General features: G+C 39.0%; 1 long non-coding RNA gene across 1 annotated transcript; it reads left to right on the top strand.

Moving 5' to 3' along the window:
* The first annotated feature begins 6 nt into the window (after positions 1 to 6).
* Positions 7 to 16,010, top strand: LOC105295026. The gene is made up of 4 exons (XR_002781405.1): positions 7 to 399; positions 1,304 to 1,462; positions 7,238 to 7,330; positions 15,268 to 16,010. It is a non-coding gene; the product is annotated as an uncharacterized LOC105295026 (long non-coding RNA).
* Positions 16,011 to 16,048: the final 38 nt, after the last annotated feature.

The raw sequence follows: 16,048 nt of genomic DNA, 5'->3' as shown, positions 1-16,048 counted from the left end.
AACATGATGTTCTTACGTCCTTGTCAAAGACTCCAGAAGGGGTCGTCCGGGAACACGGAAGAGAAATTACATAGAAAAGTTGGAAGTGCTGAGGGCGAAAAGGTGTTTTCCCCATGCGGAAGGTTTTTAAACCTTCCAGAGAACCTCTCCCGTGTTCAGTGTGAGCAGCCTTCCCTCTGCCCCTCTGCTGGGAGTTAATTTCTCGGACGAAGAGGAAATGCACCGGTCCGCGGAGCTCACAGAGACCGCAGACTGCGGAGAAAGCGAGATAACCTTGCCCTCAAGGCACTTAGACTCCTGCCGGGCGCAATGCGGTGTCGCGGCCAGAGCCCTACGCTAGGATTTGCAGTGGTTTAAATCAGTCTGACTACTCATTGACTGTCATCTTAGAAAAGTCAGGTAGGTTGTGAATCACCTAGAATTTGAAACACCTAAAGCTCATACAGCAGCGCTTGCACATAAGTCCTATACATGTGTGTGCTATTGGTGTTATTCATGTCAAAAAAGACAATGCGTGTGCACATGGGGTTACGTAAGGGCTGACATTGATGCATATAGTAAAAACCAAAATCAAGATGACAGAATTTAGCAGAAAACCTAATAATTCATGTTGGTTCTCCAACCATGTTATCTGTGTAAGTTCAGGACTGGTTCAGCAAAAGGAAAGATGAATAGAATTTGGAGTATGCCGTAAGAGCAATAGAATTTTTGACACTTCAATGAAATTCCTAAAATGAACAAGCCTCTAGCCATCCTGTAAAGAAATACGTCAGGGATAGTATTTCATTTATGCATTTGAGAGGCATTCACTGAGAGCACCCACACTGTGCCAGTCACCAGGATGGAAAGATGGACAAAATGCAGGCCTGAGTCTGCATTTGACACATTCACAATTCAGTAATAATTGCAATTAGTTATCGAGTGTTATGGGCCAGGCATTGTGCTAAGTGCATTAAAAGCAGTATCTCATTTAATCTGTAATTACAACAGTACAATGAGTTAGGTGTTATGTTTCCCATTTCCAAAATTCGGCAACTAAGACTCAGAATGATTTTCAAGGCCATACAATAAGTTGCAGAATTTGGTGTCAACCTCAGGTCAGTTACAGTTTGAGGCCCATGTTCTCACCCCAAATGTTCTTCTCCAAACAGCTCACTCAGTCTTATGGTGGCTTGTACAAAGTGTCCTGTGGGAATACAGGCAGTGAGTGACAAACAGCTTGGGGAATGGGGGTTTGGTCAAAGCAGATGCCACATTCAAGTGCTGTTTGAGCTCAGCCTAAAGGATGGATGGGATTTTGCAGGTGCAGGAGAGAACAGTTTTCCAGGCAGAGGACGGTGTGCGAAGACAGACTTGAAAGAGGGCATGTAGTTGGCCCCCATGAGCGCTTCTGATGACAGTGGATTCTCAAGGAGAGGGCAGGAGGTGAGGCACCAACAGTTGAAGGGCATCTTCTCAAGAGGTGAGTTTTGTCCCAGATGTGATGTGGGAGTCACTGAAAGTGTTTAAGTGGAGGGGCGCCGCGATCAGTCCAGTGTTTTAGACTGAGTTCCACTGACAGCTTTGCAGATAAACTGGAAGGAAAGAGGACTGAACACAGAACCACCAGTTAAGGGAGCATTTATAATATCTTAAATGAACGATGAAGAAAGCCAGAATGAGGCAGTGGCATTAGGGAAAGAGGTAAAGGTATGTCAAGGATCATTTCAATTTCTTGCTTGGCATGTGGTCTCTCCACATGGGGAGACATACCGCAGGCAGATAACAGATAGTGCTGGCTTTCTAACTATAGTCTGATCAATCTTGTATGCTCAAGAAAAGAACCATAAGTATCCTAGGGTTTTGGGACTAGAGGCATTTTCTTATTAATGAGGAAAGTGAGGCCTTTTGAAGTTAAATAACTTGCCTAATAATCCAGTGGCTGGCTGAGCCAGTGTGAGATTCCACCACATATTCAGTCAACATTTAAAGATATTCATTACATGCTACTGTGTTGCAGCGACAGTGTTGAGTGCTGGTGACAAAAACTGATTTATTCCTTGCTCTCACAGAGCTTTGTACACCCTGGTAGAGGAAGCAGATGTTAGTCATATATATTATTACACAAATATAAACTGTCAATGGTCTCGAGTGGCTAGGGCATCTAACCTAGTCTGAGAAAGCTTTTCAGTGAGAGTAGTGCCTGAACTAAATCCAAAGGATGAAAAGAATTGAATCAAGAGGAAAGGAGGAGGGACAAGCATTCTAAGCAGAGGAACGGCATGTGCAAAGTTCCATTGGTAGGAAGAAGTATGACCGTATGAAAGACAGGGTGACTGGGGCAGAGCTCGAGGGACAGTGTTGTTTGAGATGATTGTAGGAGGTAAGCAGGTCTTGTTTGATAGCACAGGAATCTACTCTGACCAAAAAACTCTGACAGGTGCCAGACTACTGTTAGATGAGCTTTATGCCAGTCACACTGCCTAAATCGATGCTGACAGTTGTGTTTTATTACAGATGGATATTATATGTGAATGAAAGAATTTTCTTGAACCTTAGAAGTTTCTGAATACATACCTACCTAGGCAATTAAGGGATAAATTTTCCATAGTTTTTAACTTTCTGATTTCGGAGGCTCTAACCTGTGCTGACAAAGACGAGAAGATTGACATAGAAGTAAATAATCAATTATAAAACAATTTACAGTTTCAGGGATTAATGGTGCAAAGTAATCTACCTGTTTTCTTTTTCATTGTAAGTACATAATTTTTTCCTCTTTCACTGACAAATGAAAACAACAGCTGAGAAAAACAATAGCATAATTACTGACTTGTCTTTCCAGGTAAGTGGCGGCTGGAACAGACTTATTCTTGTGGGTGAAGGTGACTGTAAATTAAGAACAATAGAAGGAAACATCCTCATTTCAGGGAAAATCTTGTGCTGAGCTCAAGTGGCTTGAGATGGGGAAATGGTCGATTAAGCGACAGACATGAATTTAGGAGCTTAAATTACGAAGAAAACTGTGTTTAAAATGAATGGTCAACGGATGGCAACAACCCAACCCAGGCAAACCATTGACAGCACTCTTAGCGCAGTTTGTGCTTGTCGGTCTGCCAGTCCAGTCTCACATTCCGTGAAACTTGCCTTCTAGCTCTTCTCCACTTCTTTCTGCCCCATGACTTTGAAGGAATGAAGTTCGAAAGGCATTTTTTCGGTGGTTTCCCCTCCCTGAAGCTCTGAAGAAGCGATACGAGGATAAAGCCCCCTTTGCTTAATATCTCTCTAACCTAGAAGTAGATCTAATTCCTTCCAACCACAGATGAGCACAAGAAAGAAAGCGCTCTGACCTAGGGAAATCGAGCCTTAACAAAGATGGAATACCGATGAACATGGGCAGTGGATCTGTTCCCTGTACCGCTTGCTGCACTTCTGCGTGTATTCCAGTTATGGATTATATATTATGTGCTTATACCATGGTAGCCCCTTGTCATATGAAGGTGAAAAGACCAACATACATGCAAACAGTTATGTAGTAGCTGCATAGTGGCATCCAGAGACATCAAGTCCTAATTTGACATCTGTAAATGTGACCTCATGTGGTTTAATAAGGTCTTTAGATATGTTGAATTGAGGATCTTGAGATGGCATGGTCATCCTGCTTTGTCAGAGTGGGCCATCAATGCAGTCACAAGTGTCCTTACAAGAGAGAGGCAGAGGAGGTTTCATGCAGACGAGGAGGCAGCAATTTGTCACAGGGCTGGAGATTAGAGTGGTGTGGCCACAAACCCAGGAATGCAGATGCCACCAGAACAGATTTCCCTGAAGAGCCTCTGGAAGGAGTTCGGCCCCGCCAACACCCCGACTTTAGCCCGATGATACCGATATCAGACTTCTAGTCTCCAGACCATGAGGGAAGAAATTTATATTTTAAGCCATCCATTCTGGGATCATTTGTCACAGCAGCCATAGGAAGCTAATACCAATCATGTTACAATAAAAGTTTTAGTAGGGAGATGAACAAAGTGTAGGAAGGCTTCACAGAGGACCCAAAGGGCTAGAAGGAAGATTAAAGATTGATCAAAGGAGGAGGACCCCCAAATGGGCTTAAGGACCTGAAGGTGTAAATTCCTTGGAGTGGGAGAGAACTTGACAATCCAGATAATTATTTTTCTTTTATTTAACACACGCTTCCATAACTCTTACTATACATCAAGCACACTTTTAAAAAATATTCACTTAATGCTCTTTACAACATTTTATAGATGAAGACACTGAATCAGTGTAGTTAAATGACATGTCCAGGTGAACAGTGGGGTGAGAACTCAAAGCAGGCCACGTGCCCATGAGTCCCTACTCCAGACCCCAGCACCGTGCTGTGTTACTGTTTGGCCAGAGCTCCAGCCCTAGGTAGAGGATCTCAGGAGAGGCTGGACAAGCAGGAGTGGCCCCATGAATTAGAGTCCTGTAAGGCCGTGTGCATGGGAGTTAGGTGTACTGTATGGGCACTTTGGAGTCAGACGTGATCCAACTGTTGCTTTAGAAAGATTATTTTCATGGCTGAATGTAGGATAAATTACAGGAGGTGAGGCAGAGAGAGAAACAAGGAGTCTAATGCAATAATGGAGAGTCCAGAGGAGAGAGATCGCTGGCATGAGCAAGGGCAGTGCCAGTGGCAACGGAAACGAGGGATACAGATTTGAGAACTTTTAATTAACAAGACCCGGGGATTAGAGTGTGTGAAGGAAAATAAGAAAGAGGAATATGAGCCATGAAAAAATATGCCTGATGACAGCTGACATCGTCTCCATCTAATCCCTTAAGTTCATTCCCTCCCGTCTTTCGCGAATGTTCTACAAACAAGATCTTGTTATTTCTTCCTTCCCTGTATTTCTAGTTTAATCTCCCTTCATTTCCATTCTTATGTCACTCGGCTCTTACAGCTTCACTGCTGGATAGCTGCAATAGCCGTAGTATTTTGAGATAGCCAAGGATCATACATCGAGCTCTGCATTTCCCTTTCTACCCCTCACTGTGACCTCTCATTCCGTCAGTGGCATTGACTTGAGAAGAAATGGAGCCGAGGGTCTCAGGGGACTCAGGACTCTAGGCATAGCAAATTCGTGGTGATATAGGAGCAATAGCTCCCTCTGCCCAGTAGTGATTCTCCAGGACTCAGGCAAGAAGAATTGGAAGGAAAGCCAGAGGGAAGTGGGGGTCCTCTGAGAAGGACATGCACCTTAGTTTCCCTCTAGGCTGAACCCTGGAGCAGTGGGGCACCATAACAAAAACTGTATAGGTTTGAGAGAATTCTGAGCAGAGATAACCTCTGTCCTAGTCTCATGTAGACCCGGACTCCTCTGCATGCTAGAGATGGGTGTGTGGGAGAAATGACTAAGACCTCTCGGGGGTCTCCCATGGGAAGCAGTTCCCATGCCCCTAAGAGGGGCCCGAGATCAGACAAGTGAGGCATTCAAGAGAGCCACTGTGGATGAGAACGAAGGACAGCGCAGCAGAGAGCAGTGCAGACTGATGACCAAGGACCAGATGTGCGGCCCCTGGCCCCACACGCAATGCCTTAGCATCATGGTGCTACTCAAACGCAAGAGGCAACCCAGGGAACTGACTGACATGACATTTCTACCACCCAGGGAAAATGAAGGCTCATAATGAAAATTGTTGGTTTTTTAAACCCATGCATTTACAGACAAGCTTCATCTGTCTGGTCTCTCTGCATTCTGTGTGCCCTAATTACTGCTGTCAGACACACTGTCTTAAAAGATCTGCTTTAATAATGAGACTTTTGTTGAAGATCTTTCAGTTGTCCTTTATTGTATACTTCATCAAGGACAAGCTCTTCTTTCTTAAAAACCTACCTCTGTCTTGAGTTCTCTCTCTTCTCAAAGCTTCTCTAAACATTTCTACCCATAACAATTTCCACTTCCTAAGGTAAGTTTTATCTATTTGTACTTTATTGAAATATAATCAACAATTTATGTATATCCCTATGTGAGTTAAATATCTTTAAACTATTTGGTAGTCTTCTCTGGATATTCAATAGTTGTTTTATGTTAGATTTGCAAACATTTTCTGAGTGACTGAAGCGCTTACAGGGCTGATCAAGTTTCTATGTTCTACTGGTAATGTTTTTCACCTAGCTTCTAGATTTCTTAACACCATATCCTAGGAATCAATAAACAATTTAGGTAGTGAATTTATGAAGAGTTTAAAGATCAGAATCTTTATTCTGATGTATTTAAAAACCATTATAAAAGGAGTAGGAGTTTTTTTGCTGTTGTTTAGAGGGGGTTATGCTGTTGTTATTTTCCTGATGATGGAATCATAGGTGTTGGCTTGCAAGGCTTACGAATCCAGGTGGCCAAAGGCACCCATATATTCTGTTGTCTTGCTAGCAAGCAAGTGAAGGTGTGGACTTGGACAGAAGTAAACCTCTGCTTTCAAGCTGAAGTGCAGCAAGAGCATCCCTAACGCACAAATTACAGTCAAAGCCAGCCTCTCAGCCGCACTGCAGCATTTTCACTAGAGGCAGAGTCACCACAGAAGAAGAAACTATTTATATCCATGGGAGGAATACGAAAGCCAGAGAAAAGTACATAAATAACTATGTGCGGATCAGATTGATCAATTCTTAAACTACCAGCCATATTCTCTTGCATTTAGAGGGAACAAGGAAAAAAGAAAGAAAGGAAGCTTAAGCTAGGCTTGTCCTCATAATTCAGGAAGTGTAACAATTCTAACTAGACACTAAAAATTGAATAAAAATGCAGTAAAGGTTGCAAAAAAGGCCCCATTACCGACATATTTGGTTTCCATCTAGACTTGTAAGCTTTTTTCTTTATCTCTGGAAAGTCTCATTAGCTTTTCCTTCATTTTAAATGAAAAGGTACTAAATGTAATGAAGTTTAGAAGTTGTGCATTTTTTTTTGTTGAGCGCTGTTAACAACTTTCTTATTTGTGGGGGAAGCAGTGTCATCAAGTGCTTGGAAGGAGGGGGATGAGCATAGAATTGGGTTTTGTTACCAAAGGCTAACTTGACCTGAGCAACTCACCTGGAGCTAGATTTTTGGTGCCTTATGCTCCTTCTAAAATCTCCACTAATTTTAAGTGAAAGCAGAAGAGATCCATAAAAAGAGATAAAGCATGATATTTAGAGCTGGAAAGCCTTCGTCTACCTGTTTTATAGGTTTAATCTTTACATAAAATTTGAATATATCACTATAATTTATTTCTCTTATAAAAGGGAAGAAAAATACAAGAGGAAAAACGTCGATAGCTGTGAATCGAAGAAGAATCCATGCAAAGCTGAAAGTGGTCAGCTGTCATCATCTCAACTGTAAGCTACTGAAACACTTTTTTAAAAAAATCCTTTGTTTAATTTTTTTTTTTTCCTACGAAGGGTTAAAGATTAGTAACATTAAAAGTTTGTTATTTGGGAAATCGGTAAAATGTAAAGTAAACAATATATTTTCTTAAACTGGAAAACTAGAATTTGTTGCTTTGCTTCATAACAAATGAATTTATACAACGTTATCTTGAAATATAGTTAATTTAAGACCCAGACACTTATTTTGAACTCTTGTGGGAAATACACATGGGTCATAGCTGTAGAGGAATCAAAGTTAAATTAGACCCACATCTATCCTCTAGGAATTTAGAATTTAGAAGAGGAAACATGATATATACTTAGAAAGCTATAAAAATCTACAAAAATATAAGCCTCGTAAAGGCAAGGAGATTAGTCTCTTCTGCTCCAGACAATGCCTGACACAAGGTAGGTACTCAATAAATATTTGTTGGATGAATGGATAACATAAGAGATTGCTGAGCCAGATGGTTGAGAATTGTAAAAAAAAAAAAAAAAGAAAGAAAAAAAGAAAGAAAAAAGCAATTGGTAATAGGAGGTACAGGTAACTTCCAGCATCTGTGAAATTATATTTGTAACTTATAGATAATTAAGCTGACAGGCCATGAACAGATTCTCCCTTGCATTGCTATTTTTCACATCCGTCAGCTGTTCTGCCATCCTCTTCAAATAAGATCATGAACACACTAGGTAATGAACACATTACTCGACACACTGGGATTCCACGGAATGAGGAAGTTAAACTAGATCAGTGTTTATGGGGACAAATATGCAAGATCATTTTAGAAGGCAGAATGATTAAATGTGTAATGATTAAATGTGTCCACTAGCTCATCAAGCCTCTGATGTCATGGGTGCTATTGCCGAGGAGGGAGACCTAATGGAAAAATACTGAATAAATGATAGTAGGGGTTTTATGCAAATGTGATACAACTCGGGAGACAGCACATTAGTGACTGAGGTTTGGAAAACAAGGAAAGGAAGATCATTAAGGTCATTTTAGTTTTATTATTTTGCGACTTAAAATTTCAACCAGAATAAAAGCCTTTGCCCGACTTAAAAACTTAAATCTAGTTCGCTTTCTTAAATCCTCTGAATGGTTTCTCAACAGCTTTCTCAATAGTTGACTAAATATAAATAGTATCTGTTTGTTTGTCTCGGGGTGTTTTCTTACAGTGACCTCTTTATTAGATAATGTGACTCTTAAAATTGGTGCTAGTGCCTGCTACGGTTTCACCAGTCTGCAGCAAAGTCAGACAAGCACGGACAATATAATACTTATATTTAGAAAGCTAAACTGACTCAAAGAGAATTTTTTAAAAATCTGAGAGTAGGATCTTTTCAAGGTTAGAATATCTTTTTTTTTTTTTTTAATGATGGAGGGTGTTGATAGTATTTATCATGTTTTTGGCAAAATAAAAATTATTAATCCTCTGTAGATCCCACCACCTTTTAAATAAATTATACCATTTTCTGAAATTTAGTGACATGAATGTTAAGAATGGTATTACAGAGACTACCTGGAATTACTCCTCAATGCAGATTGTTGAGTCTTCAGATAACCTTGTGCTAAATGTTCAAAATCACGCCTTGATTTCCTTTAGTTCTTGGTCATGAATACCAGCACTTGTCTACACTTCAATACACCAGACTACTGTAGATCAAGAAATATAAGTCCACGTACAATTGAAACTGATTTCTTTAAAAGCATTTTAAAAATTCATTTCTGTTTTTACCACAATTTCACTACTTTTGGAAAAGAGATTAGGCATCTTTGATGCTAGTGTTATTAACATTATACCATGTTAAGCAAGTTTTACTCATGTAGTTTTATTGAATTCTATTTTTTCTTTGACCATAAATGATTTATTTATATACCTAGAGTGCTAAGGAAACAAACTATGAAAAAAAATTGATAAGTCCACTGATTTTTATTGTTCTATAAGCAATGTATATTAATTTGATGCAGTTTAGAAAATACATATAAACCCAGTGATTATCAGTGTAAAGTTTTTGTTGTGGATCCTTCTATATCTTTCTTTATAAACATATTTTACAACAAAAATGAGATTATATTGTACATGCTGTTTTATAACTTGCTTTTTCAACTTAAAAAAACTTTGTTGTAAATCTCTTTCCATGGCATTAAATATTTTTCTACATCATTTTAATAACTTCATATTGTGAAATTGTGACATACTATAATCTATTTAACTAGTTCGTTGTTGTTAGATACTATTGATATCCATTTTTTCTATTATATTGAAATGGACATCTTTGTCAAGTTAAATCTTTATTTTCTTTCTTGAATAATTCATTAAGATAAATAATTAAAATATAAAGTATAAAGTAAGAATCATATGTAATAGCACCAACCAAAGATAATTACTTTAAACTTTTCAGTGAATGTCCTTGTAGTTTTTCATATATATATGTTTTTTAGTGACCTATCTACATATCTATTCTGAGAGATAGCATACAGAATTTCATACTGTTCTATAATCTACTTTTCCTACATATAATTGACATCTTTTAGTGTCAATAAATATTGACCTATATCATAATTTGTAATGGCTCCATGGTCTTCTGTTGTACCATAATTCATTTAATTAGCCCCCAGTTCGTGGACTATTTGGAGTTTTTAATCAGTCTAGACAATGCTGCAATAAATAATCTTTTAAATAGCTTTTTCAATAACTAATGAATACATTGCTTTTTTTTTTTGAGAAATGTTACATTCAGTGCTATTTCCTGGAAATTCACAATGCAGATTCATGTTTTAAGCAAATATTCAGTGAACACCTACCAGCTGTACTGGGATTAATGTATTAAAGGCTCTGGAAATTCTTACAGTAAAGAAATCTTTAAACTTTTTTAAATTTAAGGATTCCCAACCTTTTGGATTTTTTTGGTCATGGAACTTCGCTGCCATCTGCGCCCCCCCTCCCCCCCCCACATCTTTTTGAAATAGAGCATCTGCTAGTATTTCACCCATTTTACTTGGAACAGAATTTAGAAAATGCTAATCTAGTATCAGTCTTGTTGAAAACTACTAATTAACTGCCTGTACTTACCTGTTACTTTTATAGGAACTCTGAAAAAAAAAAATCTTAGGAATTATTTAGAAGAAAGATATGTTTTTGGCATTTCAGAACAATACGTCTTTGATCTGAACTGCCAGATTAACTTCCAGAGTAAGTAGTGTTTTGGAATGAATATTTTGGTGGGACACTAGAGTTTCATTTCACTTTATTTTTTTTAAATAGTATTCATGTCATTAGAACCAAAGGTATATTTGAACACAAAGGAGAATGTGAAATACAAAGTAGTTTTGGCTCATCCGTGGATTTGTCGAGGGAGAGGAGTAAATTTGCATGGGAAAATAGACTAGACCAAGGAAGAGAGATGCAAAGAGAGAGAGAGGAGATTATTAAAAGGAATTAAGGATGGAGGTCATGAAGATTATATAGTAACATGTGAAATAATTAAAATATTTGGTAGAAAAAGAAGAATACTAAATCCTATTCATACTATGTAAAAACCAATAAGAAAAAATTGGGTGGGGGAGATCCAATAAAATAATTGTGTTTGGGTGCTTTTTCCTTTCATCTGTAATTGTGGTTTTCATTTTTATTTTTAAAATATATAACAAAATTGAAAAGAAAAGGAATACTAAAAGATCAGACAAAATTAGGAGAAGAAAGCCTTATGGAGGAGGAGGAAGAGAGTGGTTGAGTCAAACAAAGGCAACACGCAGATTAAAGTGAACAAGGGTAGAAGAGAGAACATTCCATTTGTCCTGGAGGAGATCATTAATGGCACAAGTGCTGTGAAGTGGACAAAAGCTAGTCTGTAGTGGGGTCAGATGAGAGAACCAGAGAAGAATAATTTTTTTTTAGGACCTAGGAGCACAATAATCCACTTAGAGGTTCCCCTCAGCTACTATTACTTTAGTTCGGGTTTTATCATGTCGGGATTTTGCCTATATCAGTTTTTTTCCAGGAGCTGATAAATGAAACCTTAAAAAAAGAAATCCTGTGAGTAAGTTTCTTTGCCCTTATATTTGAACTGAATAATAAAGAAATGGTAAATTCTCTTTCTGAGCTATTCTAGAAATGCTACCATATAGAAATCTTAATAATATACCCCGTGCATGCTATTTAAAAACAGGAGAACTTGGTCGCTCAAGGTCATTTCAGATGCCTTTTTTCCTAAGTGATTTGTGTATATTTTATCCATAAAAGACAAATTATTATGAAAGGATGTGAAATATAGGTTTAAGAAACTCAAAGAACAAAGTGCATTTTTGCTCTTTGAATTTCTTAAAATTAAGTTCTTAAGACTCCCGCTGCTTACCTTCAAGCAAGCAACCTTGAAACTACTCCATGAAACCCAGTTAAGGGATGAACCAAAGAGTTTTCACTTATATAAATATATATTTTTTTAAAAATAGCACATGGGAGAGAGAACATTTAAGTCTTCCAGTATCCATACTTATTAACAAAATTGAATGCCTGTGGTGGGTCTCAAAGGAGCACATAGCCGCAGCCTCTTTATGTCACAACTCAGCCAGAAGCATTTATTCCTTTGTAATTAAGGCCAAGGGTACAACCGGTGATGCGAATGGAAGCAATTATGTGGATTATTCCGCTCCCTCAACATTTCTCAAGAGTTTGTTTGTGGCTTTCTGTTTGAAGTTTCTGTAAAGTTCTGTTGGGTCTCCTTGGTGCTGTTGGTCCAATCTCAGAAAAGAACAATAGCTAGTGCTTAGCATTTCCGATATGACAGTTTTAGGTGCTTTAAATATATAACCTTTGCCTGCTCTTTCAAAAGTCTGTGGGGGTTAAATGTGAAGTCCTGGGTCCCCAGGAGCAGGTACTGAGATGAGGTTCAAATACAAGGGGTTTATCCCTGAGGTGGTCCCAGGAGAGACCAGTATGGAGTGGGAGGAGCAGGCCAGGGACAGGGAGTTGAGCTAAGCAAGGGTACACCTCAGGCCAAATCCTTCAGGAGGTCTCCACAGGGCAGCTCTGGGGTGTAGGCTAGGAGAGGGAACTTGCTTCCATCCTGCTGCACAATCATGGAGGTGGCAAGGTGGGAGGGGGTGGGGAGGGGAAGCTACGAAAGAAGAGTACCAAGTGCTTACTGAAGGGGGTGAGACAGAGACTCCTACATTGTCTGCTACAGGTAAGTACAATTATCTGCATGTGATGGTTGAGGCCACTGACTCTTGCCCAATATTTCAGAGCTCCTAAGTGGAAGAGCTGGAATTTGAAACCCTGAAGTTGATTCCAAAAGCCATGTATTTAACTGCTATGCTGTATTGGAAAGGTCGTAACTTTACGGTGTGCTATGGTATTACCAGTTTTCTAGTTTTTACCGTTGTTTTCCTGTGTGTTTTGGGTGAGGGACATGCTCCTTGTTTACAGATGCCTGTGAAGGGTGATGCTCTGTGGGGGCATTAAATCCTAGTACTTGCTGTGCCATGATTGTTGACTAGGAGAGAAGGAGGGAAAGGCTTGAATGCTTGCAAAAGACTCTGAGATCCTAGATAATAAAAACTAACTCTTCCATGGTGCTTCTAAAATAGGGACAGTTCTAAGAATTTTACATATAGTAACTCCTTAAATTTTCCTAACAACCCTATGAAGTATGGACTCACATTATCTCCTTTTTATAAAAGAGGAAACTGAAGCACAGAGAGATGAAATAAGCTGCTTACAATCACACAGTTGGAGCTCGGTTCGAGTCCAGGTTATCTGCTTTCAGATTCCGTGCTTCTACCCATTACCATGTACTGCCCGTAGGAAATTTAGATAAGGTTCTCGTGACATTAATAATTATTTATTTGTAGTTTAATCTATTTCCAAACGCTCTGCATTTTTTTTTAAACAGTCTTCTCTTTCAACACAAGTTCTGTTAGTTAGAAAACAATTACCGAAGGCCTTAAAGTTGATATGAAATAGAAAATCCATATACATGTTTGGAAACTTTAAAGAAGAGGTGGCAGCCAGCAGATGAGCACTCCCTTCTGCATGCAGGAGACGGTGTTCCCTGCCCACGCTGCGCTGGCACTAGCAGCAGCTATACCGCAGAGTCACTCTCAACACTCAGCTGCTTGCTGAGTATTAAACTGCTGGAACCAGGCCTGGTGAGTTTCATGTTACCATGGTTTGGAGGAGGCATGCACGTTAGTTAGGGTGATATGTTTAGTCTTCAGAAAAATTTAAGATCAGCTTTCTTACCAAATAATAATATATGTCGGTATTACTTGTGGTTTTTTGCTTCACGTCCCCAAGTAAGCAATCACACATCTAATTATTCTGTTGAGTAAAGCCGACCACCTCCCCGTTTGTGGTTTGTGGGCAGGAGTAACTTGGGAGGCTGGGGCGGGCTCGGCTCACTTATTTGCAAAGAAGCTGGAACCGCTAGAGCCTCTGCTGCCCTCTAGAGGCGTGTCAGATCAAGACAGCTCATCTCTGAAGCTTCCCTGTGGATTGCATGGAGAGGCCGCCTGTACTCCCACTTTTGAATCTCCAATTAATGGGAATGAGGTGAAAACACTCTGAACTTCCAAAACCAATAATGAGACTTAATTAAAATTCCAAGGTGGGCCTTTGATAGTTACTCTGCACTCAGGGAAGATGTAAAGCTCCCATCCTGTGTTTCTCTCCCTCCCCTTCACCCCAATCTCAGACTCTAGATAGAAATTAGTCAAGGTTATTTTAAAACTATAAATAGAGCTAATACAAAGCATTTACTGCATGCCAGGGACGATTCTAAGTGCTTCCTGTATACTAACCTATTTAATCTACATGACGGTCCTGTGAGATACGTGGTGTGATCATCTCCATCTTGCAAATTGAGAAGCTGAGGCGAAAAACTATTAAATATTTCTCACAGTATATGAGTGGTAGAGCGGGATTTGAATGCAGATGTGTCTGGCTCTTTCATAGCTGTTAAAGCATGCCTCAAAAGTCTAATTTTAAGGTAGAGGTTTTGCTAAAAAATTTTAACCTGAATCTAATAATGACATGATTGGCCTGGACACTTTCAATGACGTGACAGATAAAAAAAGGAGGAAGAGGAGACTAAGACAGAGAAGGAGAAGGAGGATAAGAAGGAAGAGAAACTATTCTAGAGGTATGGCAACTAAATATAATGCGTGGTCTATAATTATATCCTAAACATAAACATTATTGGGATAGCGAGGAAATATGAATATGGACTATATTGAATAATATATTAATGTTGACATTCTGGAGAATAATCCTATTGCACTGATATAGGAGTATGTTCTTGTTCTTAAGTGGTACTTGATGAAGATTTAGGGGTGAAATGTCATGGTACCCACAAATTACTATCACATAGTTCAGGGAAAAATAAAAACATGAGAAGGAAAGAAAGAAAAGAAATGTGGCAAAATGTTGAAACTCAGCAACACGAGGTATAGGGTCTATGATGTTCATTATACTACTTTTTTAAAACTCTTGTAGTTTGGAATTTTTAGAGTAAAAATTAGAGGAGGAAATAAACTTTATTTCAAAATAAGAGCCAGCCAGGGCTATAGCCAATGTATCTGCCTAGACTGCCTGACTAAGGACAAATGAGAGAATTGGGATCCATAGGCAAGCTTCGAAATCTGTAGATATGTGTTATGTGTGGGTGTATGAGATGTTTAAAATTTATTTATTAATGTTTTTCCATTAGTACTAGTATTACATATATCAGTGTGTATTTTCAAAAAAAAATTCACATTTCCATCCAGTGGGGGGGGGGCGGGGAAGCAAATATAAAGCCCTTTATGAAATTAAAACAGGTCTAATTTCAGGCTTAGAGTTATTTCATTATGGTCATCAACAAATAAGGCATATGTAATAGTCAACCTTTTCTGTTCGTTTATTCAGGAAATATGTGTTGACTGTTCACTACATTCCAGACACAGATCAAGGTGTTTGAGATACACAAGTGAACGAACCAAGATCTCTGAATGCGTGGTGCTCATCTTCAGACAGGAGAGAGACCATAGCGTGATAACTAAGTAAAGTGCAGAGAATGTTAGCAAGTGATCATTGCCAAGGAAGAGTAAAAAAATGGAGGAGCATGGTCAGAAATTGGGACAGGTGTTTGTGGAGAAGAGGATTTGTGATTTTAAATAGGATCTCCATAGTTTTCATTCAAATATGACCTCATAACATCTGGAAGGAATGTGGAAGAGAACAATGAAGAAGGATCCCAGGGTGATAGCTTGCCCAGTGTGGTTGGAGCTGAGTGATCAAGGGGAAAAAAGTAGAAGAATATGAAGTCAGAGAAGACATAGAAGATCAGTTCACAGGGTTTGTTATGAAGGTGTTGGTTTTCATGCTGAGTAAAAATAGGAAGCCATTGGATGATTTTGAGTAGAAGAGTGACATGATCTGACTTAATATTTAAAAGGATCAATCTTTTAGGGAGACAGAGCTGGGAGCAGGGTACCCAGTTAAGAGGCTATTTAAATAACATAAACAAGAGATGATAATGAGTCAGCAGAGGCTGGTAGAATTGGTGGCAGAGAGATATGATCAGATTCTGGATACGTTTTGATAGCAGAGCCAACAAGAAGGATTTACCGATCAATTAGGTATGTTTCAAAGAAACAGATGAGTCAAGGGTGACTTGATGTTTTGTTCTGAGCAACTGGAAAAATGA

Source organism: Pteropus vampyrus, unplaced genomic scaffold, assembly GCF_000151845.1.
Source record: "Pteropus vampyrus isolate Shadow unplaced genomic scaffold, Pvam_2.0 Scaffold98, whole genome shotgun sequence".
NCBI lineage: Eukaryota > Metazoa > Chordata > Mammalia > Chiroptera > Pteropodidae > Pteropus > Pteropus vampyrus.
The sequence above is the reverse complement of the archived record's forward strand: the minus strand, read 5'-3'. Positions and strand labels throughout refer to the sequence as shown.